Source organism: Myotis lucifugus, unplaced genomic scaffold (assembly GCF_000147115.1).
Source record: "Myotis lucifugus unplaced genomic scaffold, Myoluc2.0 scaffold_454, whole genome shotgun sequence".
NCBI classification, from domain to species: Eukaryota; Metazoa; Chordata; class Mammalia; order Chiroptera; family Vespertilionidae; genus Myotis; species Myotis lucifugus.
Genome location: NW_005871502.1, coordinates 560102 through 576109, shown reverse-complemented (window position 1 = coordinate 576109; position 16008 = coordinate 560102). Strand labels below are relative to the sequence as shown.

Genomic DNA, 16008 nt, shown 5'->3' with positions numbered 1-16008 from the left:
AAAAATAATGTGTTAAGAACTTAATTCCAAAACACTGAAAGAGCCCAAAGGCTAAGCAGCACCAGGTCAGGTGCTGAGAACTGCCAGCAGGATCAGGCTTTGAGGAAGGCTCCATCGGTCCTACCAAGATAGGGCTGCAGGCATAGTGAACCCCTATGAGGTGATGGAGGTGGACGCTCCCCTTCCAGGCTCCCATATCCCCTCTGTGTGTTCTTGGTCCCAGCCAGGTTAGCCACTCCCCTATGAACCCACAGCTGTTAACTAACACTGTGCTACCTCCTCCCAAAGCAAATCCATATACACACAATGAAAGAATCTGTTATCAGCAACAGTATTTAGTACAGCAAACCATGACCTTGGTCTCTCAAAGTCCTGCATTACTGGTTGTGAGGTCGCTTGGCCACTGGCTCTTCCTCCTTCTCCTGTTTCAGCCATCGCTCCAGACATCCTGCACCTCCTCTCTTGGTAGGGAATGGGCTCTTCCGCAGGAACTGGCTGGACCACTGGGGCACATCTGGCTCTGCCTTTTGGGGTGTTTTGGGGTCTTCCTTTTTGGGTGACTTTGTGGCCAGCCACTGCAACATCTTCTGGCTGCTGCCACTTGCCTTGGACTCCTTTTTGACCTCTAAGCCAACAGGAGCCAGACACTCAGGAGTGTTGTTTCGGGAGTTGTTCACCACGGTAGAGACTGGATGGAAGGTGATGTTTTCTGAGGTCTGGATTAACTTCAGAGCTTCCTGAGTTGAGACCTCACCAAAATCAAGCCATTTAGAGACTGCCTCCTCTCCATCTAATATGGCAGGCATCCTATGGTGGATGTCATTCAAGCCTTTGCAGGAATCCACTGTGATGATGGTGTAGGAATACAGGCAGTCTCCTCCCTGTGGTGGCTCCCAGCAGTCAAAGATCCCGGCCATTGTTAGTAGCCTCCAGTTGTCCCAAACTTTCTCCCAGTCCTCAGGACTACTTGCAGCACCAATGCTGCTTGACTTTTCTGTTTTGATTTGAGGAAAGTAGATGAAGTATGGCTGCCTGTGGCTTGTGTTCTGACATCGCTGCCACTCATAGAATCCATCTGCTAGAACAACACAGCGTCTTCCCTTTCCCAGAGGCACCTTGAAGGACCGTTTCTCCACAAGTGGTGATTTTTTTAAAAAAAATATATTTTATTGACTCTTCACAGAGAGGAAGGGAGAGAGACAGAGAGTCAGAAACATCGATGAGAGAGAAACATCGACCAGCTGCCTCCCACACATCTCCCACTGGGGATGTGCCCGCAACCCAGGTACATGCCCTTGACCGGAATCGAACCCGGGACCCCTCAGTCCGCAGGCCGACGCTCCATCCACCGAGCCAAACTGGCCTCGGCCCAAGTGGTGATTTTTTAAAGGGAACACCAGAAACTTGGATTAGCTGAACATCATGTGAAGTATTGAGCCAGTGGGTGTGGGTCTGTGATAGTAGTTAAACCTCTCCATAGTCTAATAGCTTGAAAGATGTGGTATATATTGTGGGCCTCGTGGCAAACCAGAGAGCCCACAGTTCTTACATGGATGGTCGTACACTGTCCTTTCATTTCTCTAAGGCAAATTTATTTGTCTGTGTAGTGTGGGCAGGACAGTAGGGGAGCAGGTCCCTCAATGGGCCCCAGTCGCCTTTGACAGTTGACAGTGGGATAAAGTTCTGAGCAGGAAAGGCCCTTGAATGGTTGAACTTGCTCATTTATCTGTTTCTCTCTCAGGGACACAGGCTTCCTGAGCTCAAGTGCTGTGGGTGGGATTTGAGCTCATCCCATCACATGTGTTACTCAGGGGACTTAAGCACCAGCTACCACCTCATCAGTCAGGTGCAATTTAACTGGATGGGGTTTGCACATCATCATGAGCTCTGCAACTACTGTACACAGGGACTCCGCTGTGCTTCCATTTATTTCTTGTGAGGAGTGTTTTAGTCTACAGTATAAAGTGACTTTGTCCATTAAAAAGGACCTGGTATGAGCTTATAAACTGAACTGGTTCATACTGTTTCATCTATGTTTTTATGTCTTAGGCAGCCCGTGAAAAAGGTGAATTAAGCTTTGGTTGTTTCTGAAACATTTTGAAGCTTGTAGAATTCCTAACCCAGCATAGAAAGTTGGTATAAATTCCTTCCAAGTGGGTAACTTTGTAGAAATTTAGTTTTTAGAATCTAGAATGTATGTTATGTTGGCATTTCAATAACTTGGGGGGAGAGGAATTTGATTTTAATTATTATTGATTTCCTATTCCTTTAGGGCAGCGGTTCTCATCCTGTGGGTTGCTAACCTGTGGGTCGAGACCCCTTTGGGGGTCGAATGCCCCTTTCACAGGGGTCTCCTAAGACCATCGGAAAACACATATATAATTACATATTGCTTTTTTGATTAATCACTATGCTTTAATTATGTTCAATTTGTAACAGTGAAAATACATCCTGCATATCAGATATTTACATTATGATTCATAACAGGAGCAAAATTACAGTTATGAAGTAGCAACAAAAATAATTGTATAGTTGGGGGTCACCACCACATGAGGAACTGTACTAAAGGGTCACGGCATTAGGAAGGTTGAGAACCACTGCTTTAGGGAATGTGTGAAAGCAGCATGTACAGTCTCATGCTAGTGAGGGAAATGACATAGAAAAGAGATTTTTTTTTCAGAGAGAAGGAGAGAGAGAGAGAAACATCAATGATGAGAAAGGACCATCAATCAACCATTGATCAACCACCTCCTGCATTACCCTCTCTGGGGATCAATCATGTGCCCTGACCCGGAATTGAACTATGATCTCCTGGTTCATGGGTCAAAGCTCAACCACTGAACCACACCAGCTGGGCTGAAGAGATGTTTGAGAGATGTTTGTACCACTGTCTGTTGAGAATGTTCTTCAGTGATTTGCTATGGATTAGCAATCATCATGGTGCTGAACCAGTCCAGTTTCCTCCAAATGGAGCGAAAGGTGGGTCTTGGTCCAGCTCCTCTGTGACTCTGCCTTTCTCTGTAGGTGGGACGTTGACATAGGTGTGGCAGCCTGTGGGAACCATGCTAGAGCCACCAGATGCTCAAGGCTAATTAGAGTGTGAAAGGCCCTCTCTACAGTACGCCAGATGGCCAAAGCCACTCTGAGCATAGGAATCTTCATCAGGGTGTCCAAGGACTATGTACGTGTACATCAAGATCACTACTTAGAATGAAACCTCTCAGTAGAATCATACATACTACTGAGTAGCTAGAGGCAAGAGAGAGGAGACAAAGGCTAGAGGGAGAGGCTACTGAGTCTAGTGGGGTTAGAGAGCTCAGGTACTGCTGCTATGTGAGGCACTAGCTCTAGAGGCAGCGTGGGGTTACTAGGTGAGGCTGTAGGTACAGAGGCTGCTACTGCTTTTTGGGAAAGATGTATTTGTTAACTAGCTGGTGTGTGACTTTCTACCTATATGCAACTGTTGTGAAGAACTGCTTTGCCTGATGGCTCCCAGAATAAAGACTCATTCTTATATACCCACAACTTCTCATGGCTTCCTCGTCTACCACCCAGCGACCAAGGACGTCCAGCCCCTGGCAGAGAGCTTGGACCTAACAGTTAGTGTAATAGGGCAAGATCAGGACCTGTACTCCCACACTTGGACCAGCAGGCAGGATGGAGTAGTGAGAGCTTCCAACACTTAGTCCAGCGAGCAGGGTTCAGAATATGTACACTTAGAGCAGTTACACTCTGACACAGCCACCGTATGCAAATTTAAAACTGAACACCAATAGGTACACTGCAGCAAATATTAATAGAAGATTAGTATCTTCAATATCAAAAGAGCCCACAAAAATTGCGAAGATAATTTAAAGTCTAAAATGAGCACACACACAGAAACCTAAGTTTAGGATATAAATGGGAAATTCACAGAGAGATACAGTTGGGCTGTCAGGAAGAGGATGAGGAAGATCCCTGATTTGCAGAAAATTCAGGGCTCTAGGCCCTGTGTCTGTATAACTGGGTCTCCAAGACCCAGTTTCCCCCAATTTTAGAATGGGGGATTATGGTAGTTTCTAACCTCCAAAGGTTTAAAACAGGTGATGACCCCCTGAAGCACCGCCCCCCCCTCTGCTGGCACCACAGGGTGGACGGGACCAGATTTCATGAAGGACGTGGCTTAGTCATTTCTTGCTGTGGAGCCATATCCCCACTGGCCTGCTGACACTACACATTCGTGAATGTCTGACAGCTTCTGCAGTCGGGAGCAGGGCATGGCGTAAGTGAATCGGGGCTCATGAGACCAAGGTTTTGGCTGAGACTGGTCTTCCCTGAGTGTCTCGGAGGAAAGGAGATGCTTCCAATCTCAGCCCCGTCATGGGCAGAATTCGGTTTCCTGCAGGTTTAGGACTGAGGATGGATTTCTTGTGGCTGCGGCCGCAGGCGCCTTCAGCTCCGAGAGGCCACAGGGAGCTCCGTGGGCATCCCCAGCCCAGCCACTTGCTGCTGCAGAGCCCACAGAGCAGAGGGCCAGCTACTCCAGCAGAATGGGCGCTGCAGTCTGTGTGAGGGAACCCATCACTGTGTCGGTGCCACCACGATGGACATGTGTTCTCCTGCTGTCTTTAGATGTGTTCCTGGACGGGGCTCACTGGGGTCAGGATAAGCGGGGTGGGTGCCAGGGTCTCTTCCCAGGAGCCACCATTTGGGGTTGACTGACAGTGTGTGTGTGAGGAGGGTGTGGGCAGGAGGTGCCTGTGGACTTAGGAACTTGAGAGAAGTGGCCGCTGAATTGTCATTTGAGTGATCTGACTGGGTGTGTCTCTGTCCCACAGCCTGACCATTCCCTGATCCAAGGCCCTGAAGGTCAGCAAGTGGAGCAGGGGCCCAGGACAGGAAGCACTGCCCACACCCAGGACCCTGAGATGACTGGGGTGGGACCAGAACTCAGACTCAAATCTGGGGCCTCAAAGTTTTCACAGGCCCACTCTCAAAGGAATCTGTTCCTCCAGGTGTCTGTGAAGCAGGAGATGTGTTTCAGCTGAGGCTCGACTGGGGACAGATTGCCTCCCAAGGTCACTCGTGTGGTTTTTGTCAGGATGCAGTTTGGACTGAGAGCCCGAGTTCCTGCCTGTTTGCCTGGGCACTTTCTCAGTTTTCTCCTGTGGGGCCTCTACATAGGGCAGCTCAACACATGGGTGCTTGTTCTCCTTGTTCCAGAGATAAGACAGACAGACAGACAGAGACACAGACACAGAGACAAAGTGAAATCAGGAGGAGAGGAAGGGACATCAAGGATGAGAGTACCAGCCCTAACCGGTTTGACTCAGTGGATAGATCGCCAGCCTGCAGACTGAAGGGTCCCAGGTTCGATTCCAGTCAAGGGCATGTACCTTGGTTGCGGGCACATTCCCAGTAGGAGGTGTGCAGGAGGAAGCTGATCGATGTTTCTCTCTCATCGATGTTTCTAATTCTCTATCCCTCTCCCTTCCTTTCTGTAAAAAATCAATAAAATTTATATATATATAAAGAATGAAAGTACCAGAGAATGACTCTATGTTGTTCAGAAGCCAGTTACTGAGCACCCAGCGGACACACAAGGATGTTCCCACCAGGAGGCTGGACTCCCTCAAAGCCACTGTGAAAGCTCCCACCACATGGACCCACATGAGGCACTGGGTCTGATGCTAAGTTTAACAGAGACCACTGTGAGGTTTTAGGCCAGTGAGTGAGAACATCTGAATTTCCTGTGATTTCAAACCCTTAAAGGTGCAGACTTGAAAATGAGGCCAAATGAGCAGTGACTTCCCTAAGATGACACGCTGGACTCCAGGCCTGTTTTGTCTAGTGTTCCATGCTGTGGCCCACTCATTCTTGTCACTCGTTCACCTCTACCTTTGTGTATCAGATTCATGGGACATCAATCTACAGGTGTTAGGGGCCCTGTCGCATCTACACCTGCTGACTTCCTGAGGAAATGGTGTCGAGCATCACCCTCATTGGGCAGGTTGGGAGCCTGGGCCGGCCCTTAGAGGCACAGAGGTTTCCACAAGACACAGAACTAGTAAGAAAGAAGAGGTATGAATGCAGCTTTCTCCCCCAAGCAGGGGGCATGGTACATTCCCAGGGAGCTGGGGAGCTGTGTTGGATATTGGTGTACAGGTATGGAGACAACATGGGCATAGAGGGTGAGAGGTCACCAACCAGAGGAGGCTTAGGGTGACTCTGATTGGAGGAAGGCCCAGGTCATGGAACCTTCAAGGGGTGACCTCACTTCCTTTGTGACAGATCCCTAACAGAAATTGGAACCATGGTAACCAGGTAGCCACATTCTAGAGACAACTGCCTTTCCAGCTCACTTGAGTGGAGAGGGTGAGGAGACTAGGATGTCTCTATGTTGTTTCCCGTTCTTGCGAGGCTCTGGGCCGAAGAAAGCCCAGAGTGAGATATGTGTCTGTGGCCGCAGAAATCCAAATGAGCCCCACCGCCGACTACCATCAACCTTTGGCAGGAAGACCCATCGGGTTACTGTGGGCATCCCAGGGAAAGAATATCCAAGCCAGGCCATAAAGTGGGTCCGAGCTGGGAAGGCCCACACTTCTTACTCCTCATGCCGGGTATGTGTTTGTTGGGGGTGGTAGGGACAGCGTGGGATGAGGGACACACATCCTGGGCAGGAGCAGGTTGGTAGGTGTCAGAAGCCTGGAGGCTCTGTCATGTTCATTACCCAGGTCATGGTTCATAGGAAGGGAAGCCGAGTGCTGGGGACTGAGCTCCACTACCCACTTGTTAATCAGGGATTCTTACTAGGTCATCTCCTTCCCTCCCTGCCTGGAGGTCATTGCAGATGCCCCTCTCTGCCTGATCTGGGGAGCAGAATGGGTGGTGGGCATCTCCCCAAATGGTAATGCCCAGGCCCTTGACGCCTCCTGGCTGGGGACCGGGCTCTGTCTTTGCAGAGCTCCAGCCATGATGTTGTAGAGGAGCGGGTTAACAGGTTCATTGATGCCAGCAACGGGTACAGAGGACAAGTGGACCAGACCAGGAAATCCGTCCATTGCCAAACTGAGGTGAGAGCCTGCCCACACCCAGGACCCTGAGGTGACTGGGGTGGGACCAGAAATCAGACTCAAATCTGGGGCCTCAAAGTTTTCACAGGCCCACTCCAAAAGGAATCTGTTCCTCCAAACCTCCCGACCAGGTCCCTGTGTGTTTGTTGGAATCATAGGAAAACATTTTTGTTATCTTTGCATTTTTCTCATTTCAGATGTTTAACTCCCTGCCCCAAGTATCCTGTGGACCAATCCCAGCTCAACTGTCCTTGTAGACTTTCTCCAAACCTTACACATCATCCCACTTAATAGTGCTGGGTATTTAAAAAAAAATGGGAAGGGATTAAAGTATTGGATATATTTCTCTGCAACCTGACATTCCACAGAACACAGCCAACCAATGCAGTGTGGCCAGGACAAGAGCTGTGGCCTTACCCATCTCCATATCATCCCATTGAGGACGTTGTTTTCCTCACTGATTCAGGCTTTCACTGTTGTTAGACCTTGATGTGAATCAGTTCTTGCTAGTTCAGCAGGGCTGCTGGAACTTCCTCACTGTGTCCTAATGGACTGTCTGAGTGTCCTAGGTCAGCCATGACACAGGAACACAGATGTGGTGGAAGGTTCCTGACACTTCCTGGCTCAGTACCCGCTCTATCTTTGCAGAACTCTGAGGAGGACATCACGGAGGTGGTGACCCATGGGCCCGGCTACACCACCAACCAGGTCAGGGTGCAGGTGAACCAGGCTGACGACACTGTCCAGTGTCTGTCTGAGGTGAGAGCTGGCCCAGGGTGGTCTCCACACGCAGGACCCCAAGATGACCAGGGCCTGCCGAGAATCCAGACTTCGATCTGCAAACTCCCCCAGGGCCCTCTTAGGGCTTTTCCATTAGCGTATCCACAGTCCCATGACAAAGCAATCTGGACCTCCACTGCCTCCACCAGCTACACGAGAGAATGGAAAGACACTCCTCACATGTTTGTGGGAATTTTAAAGAAAAAATATGTTGTTTATCTCACAGTAGGCCAGGAGCACATTTGGATTTTGTTATTTTGTTGTTGCAACTACCCGCCCCAGGTCTCCTGTAGAGCAGTCAGCTCCACTGTCCTCGCAGACCTTCTCTAAGCCTCACTCATCATCACACTTGACTGGGTGGTTTGTCAAAAAGATGGGAGGAAGCAAAGTACTGGATACTTTTCTCTGCAATTTGTCATCTCACAGAGCAGGGCAAACCACCCTAGGCCCACTGGGCCAGGAGCTGTGGCCTACTCACCTCCATATCATCCCATAAAGGACGCAGCCTTTCAGGGTTGTTGACCATGACATGATGCACCTCTGCTGCTAGTTCAGCAGGGCTGCTGGGAACATCCTCACTGTGTCCTAACAGACGGTCTCAGTTTGCCAGGGCTGCCATGGGGTAGAGCCGCAGATTGGGGTGGAAGGTTCCTGAAGCCTTTTGGCCCGGTACCGGGCTCTGTCTTTGTAGAGCTCCAACCCGGGACATCACTGAAGGGCTGGTCAACGGGTTCAACTACTCGACCTTCCTCGGCCCAGGGAAGGTGCATCGGGCCACAGACACCATCCAGGGCTGGACTCAGGTGAGAACTGGCCTTGAGGGTCTCTACACCCACAAACCTGAGACAACCTGGCAGTGCCCAGAACCCAGACTCAAATCTAGGGACCCTGGATGCTCTCCCATGGCCCCTAGGGTGTGCCTTAGCCCCTTGACAGAGGAATTCGGGCCTCCACTCTTACCTCCAGTTACATGGGAGAGTAGAAAGACGCTCCTCATATATTTGTGGAAATATTAGAGTGAAATAATATTGTTTTATTCATAGTAGACCAGGAGCACTTTTGCCTATTGCTGTTTTTGTTGTTTAAACTACTCTTGCCAGAATCCTGTGGAGCAGTCAGCTCCACTGTCCTTGCAGACCTAGTCCAATAGCGGAGGTCGTTTGGCCAGTGCACATGGACATGGGCCCATTGCGGTTCAGCTACCACATCAGCAGTGCTGCCCGGAACACTGATGTGTGTCGGAATGGACTGTGTTAGGTTGCTTGCTTGGGCTGCCATAACATAGGACCACACTGGGTGGTGTTAACAGCAGACATTCATTTTCTCACAATTCCGAAGGCTAGAAGTGAGAGGTGGTGCTGTCAGCGGGGCTGGTATCTCCTGAGGGGGTCGCTCCTCAGCTTGTAATGGCTGTCTTCTCTCTGTGTGTCACATGGACTCCCCTCTGCACTGCCACGTGTCCTTCCCTCCTCTTCTCAGGACACTGGTCAGATTAGATGGAGACCCACACCACTGAATTCACTTCACCTTAATGACTTGCTTAAAGACTAAAACTCAAATGCAGACACATAATGAAGTTCTAGGGGTTGCAAAGTCATGGAATTGGGGGTCACAATTCAGATCACAACATGTACCACCCCCCTCTGGAGATGGACGCCCACTGCTGGTAGAAGAATGTGCACATGTAAAATGTAACAGATACTGGCATATTCCAAACCCAAGGGCTTTGGCAGTTACGTTGCCAACAGCAGTTTCTGATGATGGCTGCTGCCTTGCTCCCAGCCTGGCCCGGGGTTTTCTCACTCATTGAAATTTTCACCTGTCTGATGTCGGGCTGTCAAAGGCAATCACAGTGTTCCTTCATTGGCAATTGCCTCACAGGGACACTGAGTCACCTGTCACTTTACACTCACCACATGGATTTGCTCCCTCTCGAGTCCTCTGCTCATATTCCTGCCTGTTGATCACATTTCTCCAGTCTGGAATCTGCAGGCATTTGCCCCTTTGCAGAATCTGGGATCTGCACAATGAGGGTCTTAAAATGCCCTTTAATGTAAAAGTATGAAACAAAAGTGTCTTTTTTGAGGTCAGTGGTTTTCATAGGCCATGTCTACCATGTTCACTGTCCCCACACAGGGATGGGCAAGGTTCCCACACCCTTTGCATCCATGTCAGGAGCAGATCAGTCTCAGGTAGCTGAGACAGAATGTCATCCAGCACAGTTCACAGTTCTGACGTGCATGACCTTGAGAAGGCATGTGACATCCCTAAGCCTCTGTGTTCTCATCTCTATAATGGGGATGTTTCTTGAGGCCTCACGGGGACAATGCTCATCATACAAACTATTAATACGAGGTGTGTTGTTCCTCAGCTAAAACACACAAACAAAAAACACCCAGAAGGTAACAATTGTATGAACATCCCCCACCCGCCAAACCAAAGTGGAACTTTGAAAACCTAGATTACAGTGATGGCGAACCTTTTGAGCTCGGCATGTCAGCATTTTGAAAAACCCTAACTTAACTCTGGTGCCATGTCATATATAGAAATTTTTTGATATTTGCAAACATAGTAAAACAAAGACTTATATTTTTGATATTTATTTTATATATTTAAATGCCATTTAACAAAGAAAAATCAACCAAAAAAATGAGTTCACGTGTCACTTCTGACACGTGTGTCATAGGTTCGCCATCACTGACCTAGAACCTCATTCAGCCTGGACCCTCCCTGAGGGGCTGGGACTCCTGTGTGAGCTCCAGACCTCCATCCTCCTGGGATTCACGGTGATGCCGCTGACTGGATGTCCCTCCTTGTCCCACCCAGTGTGCAGCTGAGTTCACTCTGAGACTGTGTGAGGCCCGCAGGCTGCGAGCCCTGCAGAAAGGCACGTTGGAGAAGGTGGCGGCATCTCTGGTACCAGCTTTCCCAGCTGGCAACATCCCCCACATCTGCACCCTGATGCCCATCCACCCGGCCTTCTCCAGAGCCCAGTGGTTCCTGGATGAGCTGTTAACTAGGTGAGCACGGGTCCCCTCTTTGGCACAGTGGGGACTCTGCCCACTGCTAGCTGTGGGTCTTGACAATGACAACCTCATAGGGCTCTGGTAGGCACTGCTGTGGGGACAAGCCATGGCAGGGCCTACCTGCTGCTGGCTCTGCAGAAAGGGCTGCTGGACCAGCTGTGGTTGTTTGTGCCAATTATGTCTCTCTGTCCCATGGAAAGTCCCCTGACTCTCCCATCAGCGGCCTGTAGCATCTGAGTGTGGAAAAGCACATGGGAAACAACCTGTCAAGCAGTGTGAGATGTCACCTCGCTGACCTTGTCCTGGTCCTTGGTGGAGCCACATGGGGGATGGCAGGGGAGAGCAGGGCCCCAAGGCCACTCAGATGCACTTGACAATGTGCATTCAGCTCCTACCACAGGCAGGCACTTTTGGAGACACTTAGCCTGACTCAAGGTATGAAGCAGATACAATCCCTGGGCCTCAGTTCTAGTCAGTGTGTCAGACAGTCACACTGTCCATCATTCGCAGGTCTTGTCCACCATCCATCAGCTCTGATGCCATCAAGGTGTTTTCAACATCTGGAGGGACACCTCCTCATAATGACCGGGGCGACACACCGCAGGAGCAATTAGCAAAGTAAGTGGTCTGTGGGTGCGAAAGGAGGGTCTCCTGTGTTAGCCGAGTGGGGGTTTAGGTAGGGCAGGGCCTGGAAGAACCCTGATCTTACACATCTTCTGATTCCCAAGGGAGGGCTGAGCTCTGGTGGCTCCTCTTCAAGGAGACATGAGTCAAAGAGGACAGTGGGTGGGGTCCCGGGCCTTGTAGACCCAGAGGGGACGCTGGGCTGAGTTGGGCTCAGAGTCTCATCCCCACCACAGACCCACCCCGCTCTGCCTGCCCCACTCCATATCCATCTCCCCTGACCACCATGGCCAGGCTCAGAACAGGATTGTGGTGAGCAGGCTGCTCACAAGTCTGTCTCAGCCTCAGCCCAGATGTCCAGGGGCCTGCAGGGCTGGGGTGGGCAGTGCACTGGACCTTCAGGAGAGCTGCCAGTGTAGGAAGAAGAGTCTCACACAGACACTGTGTTGAACCTACTGGATCCCCACCTGTACCACCAGGACAGCCCCACGGGGTTGGCTTGGGGCTGTGCCCTGGATGTGGAGGGGCCTGCACAGAGGCTCAGTCCCAAACAAGGTGCCATGGGAGGGCAGAGTGTAAGGAAAGACCAGGACTCTGACTGTGTTGCCCACCTGCCTCTCCCCAGGGCCACCGCTTCTGTGATGGGAACCTGGCCGGACCGGGTACAATATTTGGGCCAGCCCCTCATTGCTCCCTGGTTCACCCTGAAGGAGGCCTTGGTGCTGCACAGCCGCCCTGCCCCACACCCGGTGGGCCTCGTCAGAAGTCTTTGGGTGGAGCTGGCGCATCTAGAGCCCACTGAGGCACAGTGGGAAGGTGAGGGGACTGCAGTCGGGGAAGATGATTGGGGGAGTGGGGCAGGGGTCCAGGGTGTTTCAGGGGCCAGAATTCCCTTAAAGGCAGTCACATCATTCCTGTCAGTGGAAATGCACAGGAAAGAGGTATGTGGGTGAACCTGTCTCTTTAACCTGCTCCAGAACCACCTCCAGAGCTCAAGCTCACTCCAGAGCCAGAAGAAGGGCCTGCTCCTGGGCTAGAGCCTGGTCCAGCTGTGGTAGTGCTGGAGCCATCTGGACCACCAGCTCTGATCCGAATCCCAACAACAGAGCGAGCTCCACCCCAAACAACTGACTACCCCAGGGCTGGGACCCCTAAGCACCTTACAAGGGAGGAGAAGCTTAACATCCTGACCTTCCCTCCAAGGCTGGTGGCCGAGCAACTGACAGCAATGGATGTGGTGAGTCTGGAGCTCTCAGGGTGGGTGGGACAGGCCTTCCCTCTGCCCTTGGCTGCCCTGACCTGCCTTTCCCTGATCCCAACTCCTATGATCTTGATGCAAATCTCAGATCCATCCCATTACAACCCATGGTTCCTGGGCAACTTTCTCAACCCCCAAGCCTTTGCTGTCCACCTGTGGACAGTGGAGGTGGGCACCCCAGGCCCTGCTGCACATAGTGGCTGTGCAGATTCAATGAGGGAGATGAGACAGAAAGCTGAGTGTGGCCTGGCCTGTTTTGTGGGGAGGGGTGCTCACTGCGTGCAGCCTGATCCATGGGTTGCTCATCCATGTGCCTATAAGGCTCAGTGGCCTCAGCACTTATTAGTCCCCTGATGTGTGTTTAACTATAAGGGAGACAAACAGCTGTGGTGGTGGCTGCCACAGAGGAATGTGCACTGAATGGGGATTCAGACCAGAGGGTGTCAGATGCTGGAAGATGCCCCCTTGGGGTGAGCAGACTTGAGCCACTTCCTGGAGCTTGGAGTTAGTGAGAATGGGCTGGAGGCAGATGCTCCTGGCCCTTCCCCTCCAGTCTTGGGCCCTGGGTCATCCAGTGCTGGGTGCCCTCGGTGGACAGAGAGTGAATCCCATGGACTCCAAGGCTCAGGCACATCCGCAGCTTCCTGAGCTTCAGTCTTGACCAGTGACGCCTTCAGGGGACTGGGGACCCTGAGCTGGGGTGTGGCAGGGCTGGTGACACTCCCCTTTCTCCCCAGGAGCTGTTCAAGAAGGTGCTGCCCCACCAGTGCCTGGGCTCCATCTGGTCCCAGAGGAGGAAGCCTGGGAAGGAGCACGTGGCCTCCACTGTCCGTGCCACCGTCAGACAGTTTAATTATGTGGCCACGTGTGTGATCACCACCTGCCTTGGGGACCCAAGCATGATGGCCTGGGACAGGGCCAAAGTGGTGGAGCACTGGATTAAGGTGGCCAAGGTCTGTTAGGGGAGGCCCAGCAGCGTCCCTATGCGGAGCCTTGAGAAATTCCTCTGCTGCTTGGTCAGCTCTCAGGACTGAGGCCTGAGGTCTGAGCCCCAGCACAGCCTCCACGTCCTCTCTGCCAGGCATTCGTGGACCATGATGCATAGGTCCCGGTGTTGGGAGGCTCACTTCCTACCTGGCTCCTTCCTTGGGTTGAGCTGGGACCCTCCTCGCTCTGAGAGTTGGTCTTTGGGTGCTAAACGTGCCCACCCTGAGCATCTGTCCCACCAGGAGGGGGTGTCAATCGAGGGGGATTGAAGCACCAGCTGCAGCTCCCACCTCACAGCCCATGTCTCCCCTTCCCCAGGAGTGCAGACTCCTCAGAAACTTCTCCTCCCTGCACGCCATCCTGGCTGCTCTGCAGAGCGTGGCTGTCCATCGTCTGAAGAAAACATGGGGTCAAGTTTCCAGGTGCGTAGGCCTCTCCCATCGGAGGAGGCATGGGGAGGTGTCACCGAAATGTCTCCCAATGTCCCCTCACCTCCTGGGAGGCAGCCAACCCTGGGGACAGGCACTGGGCTGGTGGGCGGGGTGTCTAAGGCTCCCTGGGACCTCAGGCCACTAGCTCTGCTTCAGGAGTCAGTTTCCTTCATTGTCAGAGACGGCATTGAGCCAAATGGGAGATTTTCAGCACCTGAACCGTATGCCCAGTTCAAATCCAAACTCGTTAAAACAGCTGCTCCATAGACATGGAGAGGGGCCAATTACCAGCATGAGAGCCCTGCCCCCGTCTCACAGAGACCTGCTGCTCAGAGGAACCCCGAGGCAGTTTGAAACATAACATTGTCAACAAGAATTTTCCCGTAATCAGTCTCCCCCATCTTTCCTAAACATGTCTTTCCTCTTTCCCTCCACTCAGGAAGCGGGCACTTACAATGACAAAACTGTGCAGCAAACTTAGCAGGGAACAGTTCATCAAGGTAGAGTGAGCCTGGAGGTCTGCAGAGAGGAGGGTGTGAGGGAAGGGGGGACTGCACAGGATGCGGCTGTGGTAGTTTGTCACTTGAAGATTCTCTGAAAATGTTCACTTTCTTGGTCCCAATTACCCGGAGAAGGGATGTGTTTGGTCCATGGGCAGTTGGGGTTCGGGGGGCACTTTCAAGGGCAGGGGCCCCGGTCATGGCACACAGGGTGGTACACAGGCTGTTCCAGGACGGGGTGCACATTGAGCGGGTTTCTGGCTTCCATGCTGGCCCCTCCCAATTGCACTTCACTTCTTCCAGGCTGTAGGGTGAATGGGCCAAACCAGCCCAGCCTGTCCTCAGGATGCCAGGGCCCTGCTGCCACTTCTGTCTTCTCCACATCTCTAAGGGGAGCTCCCTTCTTGCCCAGGATGGGCCCCCCAGGGGATTGCCACAGGCCAGGGGAACAAAAGGGCTGCTTGGCCTCGGGTCCTACTGTCTGGACCAGAGACAGAGGGGTGGTCTCTCTGAGACTTCCCACTGCGCCCCTAGAGCACTCGCTGCCAGTCAGTCTCCTCGTGATTGACATGGAGGAGTGACCACCAATGCTACAGGCCTCACAGTGTGGTCAGGAGTTCAGGACAGAACAGGACAGTGCAGAGCTCCCTGCCCTGTGCCACCTGGAGGGCTGAGGGTGAGAACATTGATGACAGGAATGACACTGAGTCCTCAGGAGAACCCATGAGCTTGGAGGAGGTCTCCCACTTTCCAGAGGAGGGAACGGGTCAGGGAGCCAGGCCCAGGCCTAAGGTCACACACAGCGAGTGAGCGTTGTAGCTGGGAGTCGTCCAGAAGCAGAGCATGCTGGAGTCAGGATGGCACTGGTACCAGCTGACTTGGGTCAGAGGGCCAGGGTGTGAGGTCAGGGCTGGTGGGGGAAATGGGGTGAGGTGAGCATGACCTCAATAACCCTGTCCTCCACCCTGGCGGATGTAGCCTTCCAGGTATGCCTCTCTGATGGTCTATGTCCCTGGATCCAAGCCCAGGCTGCCCAAGAAGGTGAGTGAGCCTGTCTGGGGGTGCTTAGGGTCAGAGGAGGGGGTTCTGTCCTCTCAGCTGGAGGCTTCCAAGTCAAGAGAGGGAGGCCTTCCTCCTCCAGCCCCACCTCCTGTGCCCACAGACCCTGAAACCCTCCCTTAGAAATGACCAAGAGGAGGGCCTGGGGGACGTGCTTGCAGGCTGGACATGGGGGTGGGTCTGGCCCAGGACCGCTGACCCAGTGATTTGCCCAAAGGAGGTCCTGGGAGCTGATCAGGAGGAGTTCCTGGAGAGTGAGGGAAGGGACAATTGAGTGGAGGCCCTAAGGGA

At 52.3% G+C, this 16008-nt stretch overlaps 1 pseudogene across 1 annotated transcript; it reads right to left on the bottom strand.

Moving 5' to 3' along the window:
• Nucleotides 1-307: 307 nt before the first annotated feature.
• On the bottom strand, nucleotides 308-1139 carry LOC102433627 (annotated as a pseudogene). Its single transcript, XR_001345438.2, has one exon. The product of XR_001345438.2 is annotated as an embryonic stem cell-specific 5-hydroxymethylcytosine-binding protein pseudogene (transcript).
• Nucleotides 1140-16008: the final 14869 nt, after the last annotated feature.